Genomic DNA, 15,128 nt, shown 5'->3' with positions numbered 1-15,128 from the left:
TTAGGAATCGAGCCGAAGCAGATTAAAAAAGAGCCATCCAGGTTGCTCCTAGATTAGTGCTACAATTCGAATCAACCTATCATGTATCTGGTTATCATGTTTACCCTGCTTGTGAACAACCATGTACGTTCAGTCTAGCTGACTGGTCAAGAGAACCAATCTCCTTGATCAGATGTTGATGGAATCTAATAATAGATTTGCTTCAACTCGAACAATGAAAGAGAAGTCAGTACAGGTTCTTGAACGTTGTCTGTAATCTTCCTTGCAGAAAAGTAAATAATGTCAATAACCTATAGGAATCATAATAATGAAGCTTTCCAGTTTTGTTGGGTACTTGGTTGTATATTTTAGCATCTCCAATTCTGATTTTCTTATTAGCTTTGCTTTCTAAGAAAATCCATACTACAGCATACTCCCATTATTGTATAAGAAACATAATTCTTTTTGAACCATGCTCTGTTTTGAAAATATATGGCTAATTTACAAAATATTTAGTTACATAAAATTGTATGTATATATAGGTTTTCTTAGATACAAATCCATTGGCATGCTTCCTCTTCGATCATGTATCTGCTGTCTGCAAGACACAACCAAGTCACTCTGCAAGCTATGCGTGACCATACCTTTTTATTTGCTGTCATTTGTGCTTCTCATTAGGAACCCGCGAGGACTGGTCTCTGGCCTGCTGAGGCCGTTGTATATGCTCTCAGTGATTACGGGTGACATTTATATGCATTCATAATACTTTACATTGGTGTATAGTTCTCAATTTCTAGGACATAACTAATTGTTTACTCTTTTTATGGCTTCTCTTTGTGTTAAAATTTGCTCATCCACTAATAAATTCCCTAACCAGGATCATTTCTGCTCGTTTCTACATTCTTTTGTCAAACTGAACATAGACTGATTTGTTTTGCTTATCTGAGGTTATGCATATAGAAATTTCTGCACAAGTTTCTCTCAACAGAATGTTCTGCTTCCATTTTCTTACGACTAATTAATTATACTAAGCAGTATATACAGAGGTGCTCAATTTTTGCACAAAAATGAGTTACCTAAGTGATCCTTTTATACCCCATTATAGATAATGAATTGTGGCTAATAAACAAATTATCCCTATTTCCTAATGGATTGCACTTTTCAAGTTGCTTTTCTAGACTTCTCTAACGAAATTTGTTAGAGCAAATGATCATCAAGGCTTGCTTAGTAGTTCAGCGGAGTACAAACACGTGCATTTTCTGTTTCATTTATGACTGTCAGTTGTTTCCATGTTGTAAGGATTTATTTGACACCATCTGGTCTTCAAAATATTGTTTAGGCATACAATTTGCTTGGTTCTACTCTGTTTGTTAGCCATGGTTTGGACAAATATTGTTTGGTGGTGGTCCTATCAATGTGATACGATGTGAAGTGTTTGCTTATGGTATTTATAATGTTTTTCATATTTGTCTGTAGTTGACAGATAAATATTCAGCTCTCATACTCGTCGGCTGGTCAATGTGATTTGTTCTCCTTTTCGCTGCACCAGAAAAGAAAAAGTTAATAAATTCATATCAAGATGATTATATTTGGATTTTCCTACAGTTTATGTATATTCTTTTTTCCAGCTAGCTAGTGCAGTACTACTTTTCAAATGGTTTGTGATACGGATTTCAGACTGAATCATGTTCCTTTATAGTTTTGTTCTTCATGGCTTCGAGTTCCAGAAGTGAGGCATTCTACATGGTCAACACTAGGAGAGAGGTAAACTCTAGAACAACAGATCTCTTCTCTTGTGTACCACGCACAAAGTCTATTAATATAATCTCACCTTTTGCTACTTCAAGCATAGATCCATGACCTGATATCTCTATGTTTCACAAATATGGCACAGTAGATTAGCTACCTCTGAACCCCAAAATGCCCCTAGACATACAGTGGGACAGAAACATAAATGACTTGTAACATGGGCGTGTTAAAAAATACCAGTCCCATATGAATGTCGAGTGGTGCAATAAAACACAGGTGGTGAAGTACTTATTCAAGTATATGACGGAAAGTGCTGATCGGGTTGGGTCTGAAGGTCTGCTGGGGTCACCCCTTGGGTCCGGGTCCCAAGAGGTGATTACCCGCATGTTATCTATGTGTACTTGTGTTTTTATGCTAGGTTCCTCATTTCTTATGGTGAACTTCTCTTCTTTTCAGCTTCATTCATCTGTAGTTGATGATCCAAATCGCCCACTTGCCCCATCTAATTTGAAGATGATAGAAAAGAGGTAATTTCTATCCTTAGTGGTGAACCATTTTTTGATACAGTAGATGTGTATGGTATGTCCTTGTCTCTTTATTGAAGTATTGTGTAAAACATTCATTGGCGCAGGCTGCCATCGCAGCAAGTTCAGGCGGATGCACAGTTCAAGACGAAGAAGGCCTAGCCCAGAAACAGGTATAATATCTGAAAGGGCATGCATATATGTTCTCATGTATAAACCTGGATATTCTTAGAACTTTTTTTGGGTTTAAGTTTCTCATATATAGCAAGTACAGATTAATCCTACACTCTTCATCATTTTTTGTTTTGACTTTGGCCACTGCCTGATTTCTACTTTGCTTTCCAGGAGTGTTCGCTTTTGGTAACACATGTGTTGGCTAGATGTTCATTCCGTGTTATCTAGGTACCTGAGGGTCTGAAGATTGTACTCCTCCCTTTTGTAGCTGGCGTGTAAATATGAACGAGGTGCCCCGTTGCAACAATTCGCTTGTGCACCGCGTGTGGATGTTTCTTCTACCGTTCCTTACTGCTCGCCTTATGTATTTCGCTTTATCCTATAATGGTTTTCTCAAGAAAAGGAAGATTCAAATTCTTGGTTCAGTGCCACTATCTACTTACTAATGTGCCTTTATCCATGGTTGATGTAATGGTACCCTTCTAAAGTTAAACCTGCATTACGTCGACATATATCCATGATAAGTTCATGCTTACCTCTTGCATTATTTTGGACACCTCAGTTCACATGTCCATTTACCTACTTTCAGCACTTGCATACTTATATGTATTATATTTCCCTATTTTATGTTTGGTTTCATATACAACCTTGTCTGTTTATTCAGTAAAATGAAACAAATAGATGTAATGGTATAATATAGAGGGGAGCTCATGGAGCCACCCGGTGAATCAAAATTTACCGATTGTAGGTCTCGCTTCCAAGTTCCAACAGAGGAGAGCTCATGTGATTTGAATATGCCCAAAAACGTTTTAACATTTTCCACATAATTTTTATTGCATAAAGTATAAATCGGCACGAATTTCACGGGATCGTGCGCCAAGGCGCACATCTAAATCTAGTAGCTTCTTATACGGGACGTCCATGACTGATTTAACTTGCACAACATTGCTCAAAGCACAGAGGTGCATTGCACTAGAGGCCCAACGGCCAATCGGGGTAACCAAAACTGTTCGTATCAATTTGATTGGTAGTTCTCTCAAAGGATGGATAACAGGTGCTATCGCATATTAGCTGGAACTATTTTACGGAGGAAGAGTTGCTTGATTTTGTATTGGTTAGGCCACGACAACATCTGATGTCCAGAATTTGATGATTGATTCCTGATAACTAATTACGAGAAAAGATGTGGACTACGAAATCAACTTAGTCAAACGGAATGCTAGCCAATGGACAAAGGTACACGCTCTATCCACGTAAATGCTGAGGAGAAATTAGAGTCTAACTTTCGAAACTAATATGCTACAATAAATATGCTTTGGATAATTGAAACTTGAATGTTTGAATTTTCTAGAAAAAATATTTCCACGACATACATTTATTTTAGTGCTTACCTAGGTTGGTGACTTCCTAAACAACAAGCAATCAAACATCTCTAGCTTTCACAATTAATATAAAATGCATATATATACTTTGGTAACATCTAAGGATTGAAAATAATATTAGATTCACAAAGATAGTAATGTAAAGGTACACTAAATCAAGAAATATTATTACGAGATAGATATTACAAAATAGAAGTATGTTAAGCATTTATCATATATACTACCCCTAAAAAATAATGGATATAAAAAACCTATATTACTTAATGGATATAAAATAACAAAATGGACATCAATTAGTGCAATATTAGCATGTGTAAAAGCATATATAATCATCACGCAATGACAAAAACATTCGCAATTAAATATATTTCATTTGGGGTTGTAGAATAGGACGTTTACAAGACTTCAGTACAAGCATCCAATGTTCAGCTTTTGGTGAAATGATCCTTCGAAACATTTGATGGAAATATTTAGATAGAAGAATAAATATTACCAAAAGATTAAAAAAGTTTGTCATGGATGTCTTCGGTTTTGCATGAAGGGATACGATCCCAGTCACCATGATTTTTATTATAGAAAAGCAAGATCGTTATTCTTCACTAAGGAGTAAGAATCAAATAGACACCTCGCCAAAAGATTTACCCCTAATCCAATTATACTTCGCCAGGATGTACCTTACAACAATATCATATCAATGTTAGTTCAGCACTGGTCTGCGATAATTAGCTGCTACAGAAGCGATACAGACAAAAAATTCACTATTCATTTTGATCGCGAGATTTCTATATGATTCTAAATGTCAACATAAGGAAAGGAAGCTAACTCAAAAGTAGTAATATATATGCAAAAACTGTAAATCAGAAATACATACGAAAGCTAGCCGCGCTAATGCGCGGGTCACCCAGCTAGTTTGAATATACTAGTAACTGGGGCGCCCCTTGGGGCGCCTCCTCGCCGGAGCTGGGCATCCAAATCATATAACTCCATGTTTATTTACATGTATGCTTGCAATCCGCTGTGATTCAAATAATGGATGTGACATAATAATGTAACAAAATCAACATCACTCCATCCAAGCAGAAACACAACATGAATTTTGAAAGAACAAAAACCATAAGGCAAGAAAAAAGCAGTGAAATTAACCCTCAAAGAATAAAGCCAAACAGACCTGCTAGAGCTGCTAAAATCCAATACCACAAAATTTAGACAAGAGTCATCCATCATCTCCTAAAATCCAATACCACAAAATTTAGACAAGAGTCATCCATCATCTCCAGGTCAAGTTTACTCCATGGTTTGGTACAATGGAAATACAAAATGCTGTCGTTGTACTGAACTGAAAGATACAAATAAAAGAGGGGAAACCATAATTTTTCATTTATTCTCCCTATAAAAGAAGGTTGGATCCATTTCTGAAACAGTTCAAATATCAAACAAAAGCAGTTATTATAGTGAGCCACAGGGTACTGCTGTTTTGCTAATAAATCTTCTAAATCTCGTGAGTTCAAACAAAAGCGGTTATTATAGTGAGCCAGAGGGTGCTATTGTTTTGCTAATAAATCTTTGGCGTAAAGACTTGTGAGCGGTCTCAACACTCTTATCTGACCAACCTTGCAAAGTTGCAATTCAGAGTTCATGCATCAATAACAACTCAGATATGAGTTTAAAACACAGAAGCATGCATCAGATATAAATACATCAGGTTTATCAACAGGGCTTTGATTACAATGATGGATAGCTTCACAGCTTAATCATGAACTTAGTTCATTCATCAGTAACAGTTTAGAGTTCATATATCAGTTCAGATATGAGTTTAAAACACAGAAGCATGCATCAGATATAAATACATCAGGTTCAGCAACAGGGCTTTGATAACAATAATGGATAGCTTCACAGCTTAATCATGAACTTGTCCAGCATTTTCTGAAACAGATGTTAGAAAGATTAAAAATGTTGCGAATATGTAGGCACATTACAAGAGTTGGTCGTCCCCAGGTCATGGAACAATGTTCCATTGTGTGGTCACGTCCACTGATTTGGGATCTTGTTCATTCAGCCTGACTTCCACCAATACACCCCCTTCTTTGGTTTCATCATGGGACAGATTCACCTATATGTTGGAGAATAAACCAAGCCCGTTCAAGTTCTTAAGAGCCTATTTCCCTGCCCCAATGTTGATATAGCCTGGTCGAAGCTGTAATACATCAACAGAGATAAAGTCAAATACTGATATCCTTTGCACGTCATAGCAAGAAAAAAAAATCAAGTCAGTAGACAGAAGCATAGTATATCAAGAGGGAGGTAGTGTGTCCAAATTTCAAGCACCACACATTTATGCCAGAAACAAATGGGAAAAATTGATTTGGTGACACGACACAGGTCAGACCATGTGTCCATATGTTTCTTCTCATAAGCATAGTATAATAGTTGAGTGGCCATAAATCGTCCAAAACTCACAAGAACAGAGCATATGCAAGTTCATATTTTTTTTCCACTGACGTCAGCGATTGTACCATTAGTGTGCTCATTTCTCCAACAATCATGTATACATCCTATGAACAATAAAATAAGGTTATCAAGCAGCTTGAGATGAGTGAACCTACGTGCTTTGGCCTATAATCATGTATCTATTTGTGAATTTTCCATCTTAACGAAAATACGTGAAAATGTTTCTGAATATTCAGTCTCTAAAAAGGTAAAATGGAAATTAATGGCTCGAAAAATGCTACAACCACTTAGCTATCACGACACTGAAACATATACTACAACTGAATCTCTAGACATGACATACTTACCTGGGTTTAGATTCCAAAATCTCAATCTTAAATTTGAGAAGCTATTTACAATTTTCAGTTAAATAATAAAGAGAGCCTGAACAGTCTGAAGTAGATGTTTCCTCACTTCCATTATGGTTATCCACAGACCTACGTGACTCGGATCTGGTTCTTATTACTTATTACAACTTTATATTCCCTTCATCTCTCTCATTTTCAGAACCAGACGCTTTGCTTAAGTCTAGCGGACGATCTTTTCATGGAAACATATTCGCTCTCCACCGATTAGGAAGTGATTCAGGAGGTAAAGACTCATACTTCCAGAACAAGATGAGGTATTTTCATGTCCTGAGTATGAGGTTGATAAAAGGGACATCACAGCTGGAAAGGGTATTGCCTGGAATAGAATTAATTAGAACAGCTGAACAGAACAAATTAAAATATGCACTATGAACACTTCTTGCTGGTGTAAAGCATAGCTCAGTTGTTCTCTCCAACTACATTTGGTTAATTACAAACAAGTCTACTTGGTAAAGTTTGAATGCCCAAAGCGTGCATATCAGCAATGGTAAATCGCATAAGCAAAAATATAAAACTGAAAGGCACTTACAAAATGCAACTTGGATTGGATGGTTAAATGTTTGGCAAGCCCCACAAGTGCTTAAATTCCACAAAATAAATCAAGATCTTCATTCAGGCAAATTTCAATAACCTTCTCAGCACCATGTATAACTAATGCAACTGAATCCCCGTCTACTGAAAAATGTAATATCCAGATGTGACCTTCTTTAGGTAGCGGACAATGAGAAGATATTTTGTTATTACACACGCCTGCTAATCTCCCATTGACTTCAGATCAGTCATGTTTGTCCTGCATATATCATATATGCAAAGATATCAATAGATGATGAGTAGGTCATAATTATTAAGATCCGAACATATTTGGATAGCATGTATACCTTAAACCATTCACGATGCTAGCGACCTGTTTGAGGATACAAATCATTACTTGCTGAAAGTTGAAGGTCAGAATGCATATAAGCAACTGAAATAACGATATTCATTTAAAGAAAAAAGGTCAGAACAATTGGTTTGACAAGAAAGAATTAAAAGGAACATGCATCATCTACTAAAAGCATTCAGGTCACAAAATGGTATTGTAGAGACTTTTATAGATTCCCAAAGTATTAAAAAAATGGCAGGTATTTGACGTCATCCACTCATGGTCACAACGAAGCAGTCTCAAAAGAAACAAATTCAGTCGTAATCTATCAGACAAATTCATGATGCTTAGATCTAGTCTGAGGCTTCGTGGCAAGTAGAGGCATATCCCTGAAAGGTTAATGTCCAGCGTGGGCACCGGCAGAAAACAAGCATGGACCCAACAAGCAGCACGCAACAAACAAGAGCCTAGCGCAGCAGCCAGCAAGAAGCACATGAGAAGGAGAGTACGCAGGGATTGGGAACGAAAGTACCTTGCTGGGGACATGTAGCAACCGGAGGGGTGAATCCAAGTATACACACATGAACCATTGTCTTCTTTGCATACATCTCCATACAAATCACTAAATCCTTGGAATAGTTTCAACCTAAGCATTGCACAAGTGGAGAGTTAAATTCCATTTCGGAAGATGAACCATTGTTTTCCTAACTTGGTCTAGTTTCTGAATTTATCCAACATCAATAACAAAATATGCACAGAAAATGCATCTCAATCAGTTAGCATATACCATCTACGAAAATAAAACGAAAGGCTAATTAACCTTTTACACCAGTGACGTCCGCGAGGCGCGAGCTGGGGAGGAATTGCTCCGAGCCGCGGCGACCTTGGCACGATGGGGCAGGACGGAGGAGGAGGCAGGCGCGGGTAGCCGCGCGGGAGGATGCATTCCGCACCTAGGCACGTCACAAGTCGACCATGATGCCGCCATCTTTACCTCCTTCCTGAAGCCCACTGCAACTTCATCGGCTCCATCTTGCAGGCCAATGGCTCCCCACTGCATGATGAGTAGGTCGCTCTGTCCCTTCCCGGCCCTGGCTTCACCCCGATTCGAATAGGGTCGCCGCACCTCCTTCTAGCGTCCTCCTCCTTGCAGAGCGGGGCAGCGGTGGTCGAACTGGCGAGGAGCGCGAGCGGAGGTCCTGCGAGGGGAGGGGAAGCGTGAGAGGAGGCGGAGGCGGAGGCGGCGGGCGGAGGTGACGGAGCGAGGCAAAGAGATGAGAGTATGACGGCTAGGGTTTTCGTCGGTCTGTTTTGTCTCACAGTGTAACAAACCAAGGGACGAGATCGACGAGGAACTCTTTCCCGAATCCGACGGTGCGGGATGGTTTTCTCCTCGCCCAATCGCAATTCGCAAGCCTCCCGCACCTCCCTCCACAAGTGTGTATCGTGGATAGCCTGAGAAGCCTCCCTACCCACACGCACTTGCTTGTTCTTAATTTGAGAGGAATTCTTTGGCTACTGTCTTTACTGTGATTGGATGCTTGAGTGAAATAAAATGTGCATATTTTGTAAATCTGTCCACCACTACTAGAATCATGTCCTTGTTTTCTGACAGTGGCAAGCCCTCCACGAAATCCATGCTGATATGTGTCCACGCCATGTCCGACACTGGTAAGGGTTGTAGTAGGCCAGGGTACTTGAGGTGCTCTGGTTTGTTGATTTGACAAACAAGACACTCTTTAACAAATGCAGCTATTCTTGTCTCATTTTGGGCTAGAAAAACACCAAGTGCAGTCTATGAAATGTGGCTCTCTCCCCAGAATGGCCACCCAGTTCTGAAGTGTGGAATGTGCTGATTAGAGCATCCCCAGCCGTTGGGGCTCCCCAGGCCGAAATCCGGCGTTATTTAGCGCCGGATGGATGAAGTTTTTGGCCTGGGGAGGCCCATTTTTCCAGCCGCGAGCCCATGGACGCGCACCCACCGTGTGCATAGCGACGGCGCAGTCACCGGGAAGGGCAATCGTCGGAGTTCCCTCAACGCATTGAACCGTCGCGAAGTGGACTGGAGAGCCGAAACGACTCGTCGGGAACGGTCGAAGTGGCCTCGATGCGAGAACCGCCGTAATGGAGCACGAACTCCGCGGAAGAGCAACCGCCGCTCTCTTTCGTCGAGAGACCTACATATACGGTTTCCGACGGCCGACGCCATTCATCCGTTCTCTCGTCACCATCCTCCGTCAACCATGAGCGATCTCTCTTGGCCATCGGACACCGACAGCCGAGGGAAGCCGCCCGGATGGCGACATTGGTGGGATAAAGCCGCATCGTCCGGCGAGCGACGATTCCCCTCCGCCGGCCAGCGAGGACGACGACGAGGAGGACGAGGAGGAGGCCGAAGAGGCCAAGGAGCAGGCCGAGGAAGAGGCCGACGAAAAGGAGGAGGAAGAGGTTGAGGAAAAGGAGGAGGACGACGAAGAGGCTGAGGACACTGACGAGGAGGAGGAGTCAACTTCCTCCGACGAGGAGGTGATGAGCCGGAAGCGTCGCCGCGACAACGATGAGGCGGGGCCTTCTAAGAAGAAGAAGTAGTTTAAGTTAGTTTTAAAGTTTTTATATGTAATTTTTATGTTTATTCGAATTATATTCGAAATATATATAATCTATCTATGTTGCACCACTTGAGAGTTCAAAGCTTTCGTTCGATGAGGGTATTGCCGTAGATCGGGAAGACGAGGGTTTTGCCGTAGATCGGGAAGACGAGGGTTTTGCCGTAGATCGGAGGCCATTGTCGCCGACAAGTTGGGGCCACGCGCGCTTTCGTTTCGTCCGGAGTCCCCGAGCGCTCCCCGGGGGGCCGGGGATGGCGTGGGATCGCCGGATAAATTTAGGCCCAAATCCGGACGAAAACGAGGAACCGGGGGCGCGACTGGGCCGAATTACGTCGTCCGGATGGAAAAAACGCTCGCCGGGGGCCTGTTCGGGGGGACGAGTGGAGATGCTCTTAGTGTTTTCTTCATGGCTATGTCATTGACATAGGCATCCCCAATGGGCCTGCCGAAGATGGTACCCGGGGTTTTACTGAAGGCTCACGACCCGAAGATTATAAAGCTCAGAAGCCCAGTTAGGAGAGAGTTTGGAAAGATAGAATTGTATTAGGAATATTGACTTGTAATTACTACGGGACGGACTCAGATTGTCTCCCGAACTCTGTAACTTGTGTATCACGAAACCCTCGGCTCCGCCTCCTATATAAGGGGGAGTCGAGGAACGAAGAGAGGATCGATTTCATTGTCAACTCGACCCTAATTTTCTAATAGTCGAGCACTTTTCCGGCTGAAACCCTCGAGATCTACTTGCCCTCTACTTCCAACTAAACCCTAGTCTACAATCTGTAGGCATTGACAAGTTAATCCCTTGTCAATTGGCGTCGTCTGTGGGAATTAGGGGCGAGAAGGAGCTGATCTCGATGGCACGTTCAAGATCGTCGACTTCTCCGGTAGCAAGCAACGCGATGGATAGAGGTAAACAGATCGAAACTGATCTAGTCGATTTTGTTCCTCACCCGCCCTCCCGTTTGGTTGCATATGCGTATCTGGAGGAGCCTATGGAGATGACGTTCGGAAGGTTTCACTTCCGCGTCGAGAAAGAAGGATCGTATCGTATCGAGGTTCCGACTTTGTCGGAATTATCGGCGGCTGATTCCGATTTTTCGGATTCGTCGTCATCGTTCGAGACAGGCGATGAGGAGATATCGCCGCCACGCTTCATCAAAACTACGGCAAGCGAAAAGCTCGCCAAGATCTTCGGAGACATGTCCTTCGAGTCGTCTGCGGACTCCGATATAAGCAGCGACTCGGACAACATCGACAACTTCAGCTTCATCGACAGATCCACTATTGTTGGAGAGGTCTTCGCCGATCTATATGACGGTGTCACCAATCCCGACAAAGATCAAAATTCAAAATACCATCAAATCTATGCAATCGGAGATACAAGCTGACCACAGGAAGAGACTTCAGAGAACTTCGACAATGCGGAAATCCGTACGTCGATCCCGCCGATCTGACGCGAGGTTTGGGAACCAACTATGTCGGACCTGGGACACGATAGATGGTGCAATTTCCGCAGGCAGTGTGGGATAGAGTTGCAAGAGCTATTGATGGCACAGAGCCAATGACTGTAACTGCGACAGCTGAAGAGTTACAAGCATATCAATATAGACTCGCCCGTGGCAGGCGGGAGCTCGAAAAACGGAAAATTGAGCTGGATAGAAGGCAAGCCGCGGCTTCTGCGTCAAGCAGGCGAAGAGCCGAGTTGAGCCGACAATCAGGCACTTCGGGAGACAGTCATAGAGCAGCTCGAAATAGGGCAAGATCTCGGTTGCAAAATATACCTGAGGCTGAAAGGGAGAACCTAGTTCAAAACCTCGACATGTCCTTTATGTCGATTGATACGAGGGGGAATATTATTCCCGAAACACCAGAAGCAGGATACATGGCGACACAAGTTTTTATCCTGGCATCCAGCCACCTCCCGGAGATCCAAGAGAAGCGATGTATAACATGGCCATGGCAGGAGTTGGAGCCATGGGAACAACGTTCGCAAATACGCCTCCCGAAGGATCTGCAAGACAAAATAGTCCACGACCTACTGCAGCGGTGCAAGATCCCGCGAGAACGAGTGGGGCAAGAGACGCAGCGACTCAAGCAAGGGTGGATATAGCGCGACAGGACAGAAGGGAACGTCGGCACTCACCAGAGGTTGATGAAGAAGATATGTGCAGGCTCCCGTGCTTTACGAGACGAGTCCGAAAAACTCGAGTTCCGTCAGGGTTTAAGCTACCCGATAATTACAAAAAAATCGATGGCTTGCAAGATCCCGAGGACTGGCTAGTTGATTATCTCGAGACGGTAAAGCTGATAGGTGGAACCAGAGCAACAGCCATGCAAAGTATTCAAGTACACCTGAGTGGAGCCGCACGATCGTGGATAAAGAAGCTGCCTCCTGGATCTATCGACAGCTGGGAAAGTTTCGAGGATATATTCGTGAAGAATTTCCGATCCACGTGCAAGAAACCTGCATCATTGGAGCAGTTAAGGGCTTGTAAGCAGAAACACGACGAATCAATGAGAACATATATCCAGAGGTGGAACATCATCGAAAACTCGGTAGAGAATATATCTGACGAGAGAGCGATAGATGCATTTGTGGCCGGTATTCGTAGGAGGGACTTTGTCGAGGATTTGGGAAGAACCAACCCAAAGACAATAGCAGCACTTATGGAGATAGCAAATCAGTGGGCAGATGGAGAAGATGCTATTCACAACAAGCGGCACAGGTCGCTGGAGGAGGACCGCAGCCGAAATTTTCAAAATAGGCGACGTTTTCCTCGACAGTTTTCAGATTATGATGCTCCTGGCCAAATATCGGCTGGATTTCGAGGAAACAGCGGAGGAAACAATCGAGATGATTATCAAAAAAGTGGCAAGCAGCGTAGCGACTACAGGGACGGCTCCCGTCCTAGTAGACAAAATAATGGACCAAGGTTCCAGAGGCCGCATGTCTCACCTGAGGACCTCTTAAACGGACCATGCCAAATGCACTTTTACCTCGACAACAATGGAAAGAGGCAGTCAGGGCATCTGCAGAAGGACTGTCGAACTTTTCTAGCACTGCATAGATTTGCAGGGCATACTAACACGCAGGCAATGAATAGAAACCCTCAGGGGCCAAGGAGTGAGATCCACCTTCCACCTCCACCCGCAATTACGGATACAAATCGACATCAGTTACAAATAGCGGCGGCTCCAAACCCACCTCCTTATATCGACACCAATGGCGCGGTCTCGATGATTCAGAAAGCCAGGCCATCAACCAGAGCTCAGAAAGTAATTTCGCGACAAGTGTTCATGGCAGAAAAGATGCCTCCACCAACAATTGAGTACCTGAATTGGTCGGGACAAGACATTGGTTTTACCATAGCGGACCACCCGCAGCAAGTTCCTCGACCAGGGCAATTAGCATTGATTTTACCAGCGGTGATCGCAGATTCGACGTTTCACGAGTATTCATAGATGGAGGCAACAGTTTAAACCTCATGTACGTGGATACATTGGGGAAAATGAACATATCCCTGGCGAACCTAAAACCAACTGACACACGTTTCCATGGTATCACACCAGACAAGCCGAGTTATCTGCTGGGGAAGATCAATCTCGATGTTCAGTTTGGAACCCGAGAGAATTACATGATAGAAAGGCTAGAGTTCGAAGTTGTGGATTTCCCGTCGCAGTATCACGCTTTGTTGGGACGACCAGCCTATGCCAGGTTTATGGCGGTACCACACTATACATACCTGTTATGGAGGCTCCCTGGACCTAAGGGACCGATCACTGTAAAAGGCAGTTTCGCGCTAGCTGATAAGTGCGACAAGGATTTTCATCGACTGTCAGAGACTTTCGGGATGCAAGGAGAGTATATGGCGTCAAGGTTAACAACTGACTATGATGCGCTGCCAGGTGTAGGGAGGCCACTCAAGGAGCCAACCTTTGACACTACCAAAGATTCTAAGGAGGTACAGATTCACCCGACAGATCCCAAGAAAACGACATCCATTGCAGCAAACATGGAACTCGCATAGGAAAGCGCGCTCGTCGAGTTCCTCCGTGAGCGCTGGGAAATCTTTGCATGGTGTCCAGCTGACATGCCAGGAGTACCCAGGGAACTTGCCGAGCACCACCTCAACTTGGATCCAATGGCGAGGCCAATTAAACAACCTTTGCGGCGTTGTTCGGAACCAAACCGCAAAGCTATGCTGTCAGAAATCAATCGACTCAGAGAGGCTGGCTTTATCAAAGAGTTACATACAGAGGCCACCTGGGTAGCTAACCCAATACTGGTCCCGAAGAAAAACACGAAGGTCCTTCGCATGTGCGTCGACTTCACGTGTCTCAATAAACATTGTCCAAAGGATCACTTCCCCTCCCAAGGATCGATCAAATTATAAACTCCACGGCAGGTTGTGAACGTCTTTCCTTCTTGGACGCATATTCTGGTTATAACCAGATCAGATTAAAAGAAGACGACGAGGTCAAAACAGCTTTTATAACACCTTATGGTGTGTTCTGCTATAGAACAATGCCCTTTGGATTGAAAAAACGCGGGAGCAACGTACCAACGGATGATGCAGAAGTGTCTCGCCACACAGATTGGCAAGAACGTACAAGTGTATATCGACGATGTCGTCATAACAACAAAGAAGGGGTCAACTTTGATCGAGGATCTGAAGGAAACTTTCGATAACCTTGACAAGTTCTGCCTCAAGGCTGAACCCGACAAAGTGCTCTTTTGGCGTTCTGCAGGAGAACTTCTCGGGTTCCCGGTTTCGAGCAAGAGGAATCGAGGCCAATCCGAGAGAAAATCCAAGCCATCGTGACGATGCGGAAGCCAACAAAGTTGAAGGAAATACAACGAGTGACCGGGCGAGTCGCAGCTTTAAGCGGATTCGTCGCCGGGTTAGGAGAAAAGGCGTTGCCGTTTTACGCTTTGATCAAACAAGGAGAGAAGTTCCGAGTGGAATGAAGAAGCGGACGCAGCTTTCGAG

General features: G+C 43.4%; 2 long non-coding RNA genes across 2 annotated transcripts; one reads left to right on the top strand and one right to left on the bottom strand.

Annotated features, from left to right (window-relative positions):
• The first annotated feature begins 1,604 nt into the window (after positions 1-1,604).
• On the top strand, positions 1,605-2,779 carry LOC124651673. Its single transcript, XR_006987472.1, has 4 exons — positions 1,605-1,743; positions 2,185-2,255; positions 2,360-2,425; positions 2,598-2,779. It is a non-coding gene; the product is annotated as an uncharacterized LOC124651673 (long non-coding RNA).
• A 2,776-nt stretch (positions 2,780-5,555) lies between these two features.
• LOC124654959 lies at positions 5,556-8,738 on the bottom strand. The gene is made up of 6 exons (XR_006988520.1): positions 8,346-8,738; positions 8,058-8,171; positions 7,542-7,594; positions 7,193-7,453; positions 6,195-6,979; positions 5,556-6,002 (listed from the first exon to the last, which is right to left on the bottom strand). It is a non-coding gene; the product is annotated as an uncharacterized LOC124654959 (long non-coding RNA).
• Between the last annotated feature and the right edge of the window lie 6,390 nt (positions 8,739-15,128).

The sequence above is a fragment of the Lolium rigidum genome, chromosome 5 (assembly GCF_022539505.1).
Source record: "Lolium rigidum isolate FL_2022 chromosome 5, APGP_CSIRO_Lrig_0.1, whole genome shotgun sequence".
NCBI lineage: Eukaryota > Viridiplantae > Streptophyta > Magnoliopsida > Poales > Poaceae > Lolium > Lolium rigidum.
This window is presented reverse-complemented; position numbering and strand designations above follow the sequence as displayed.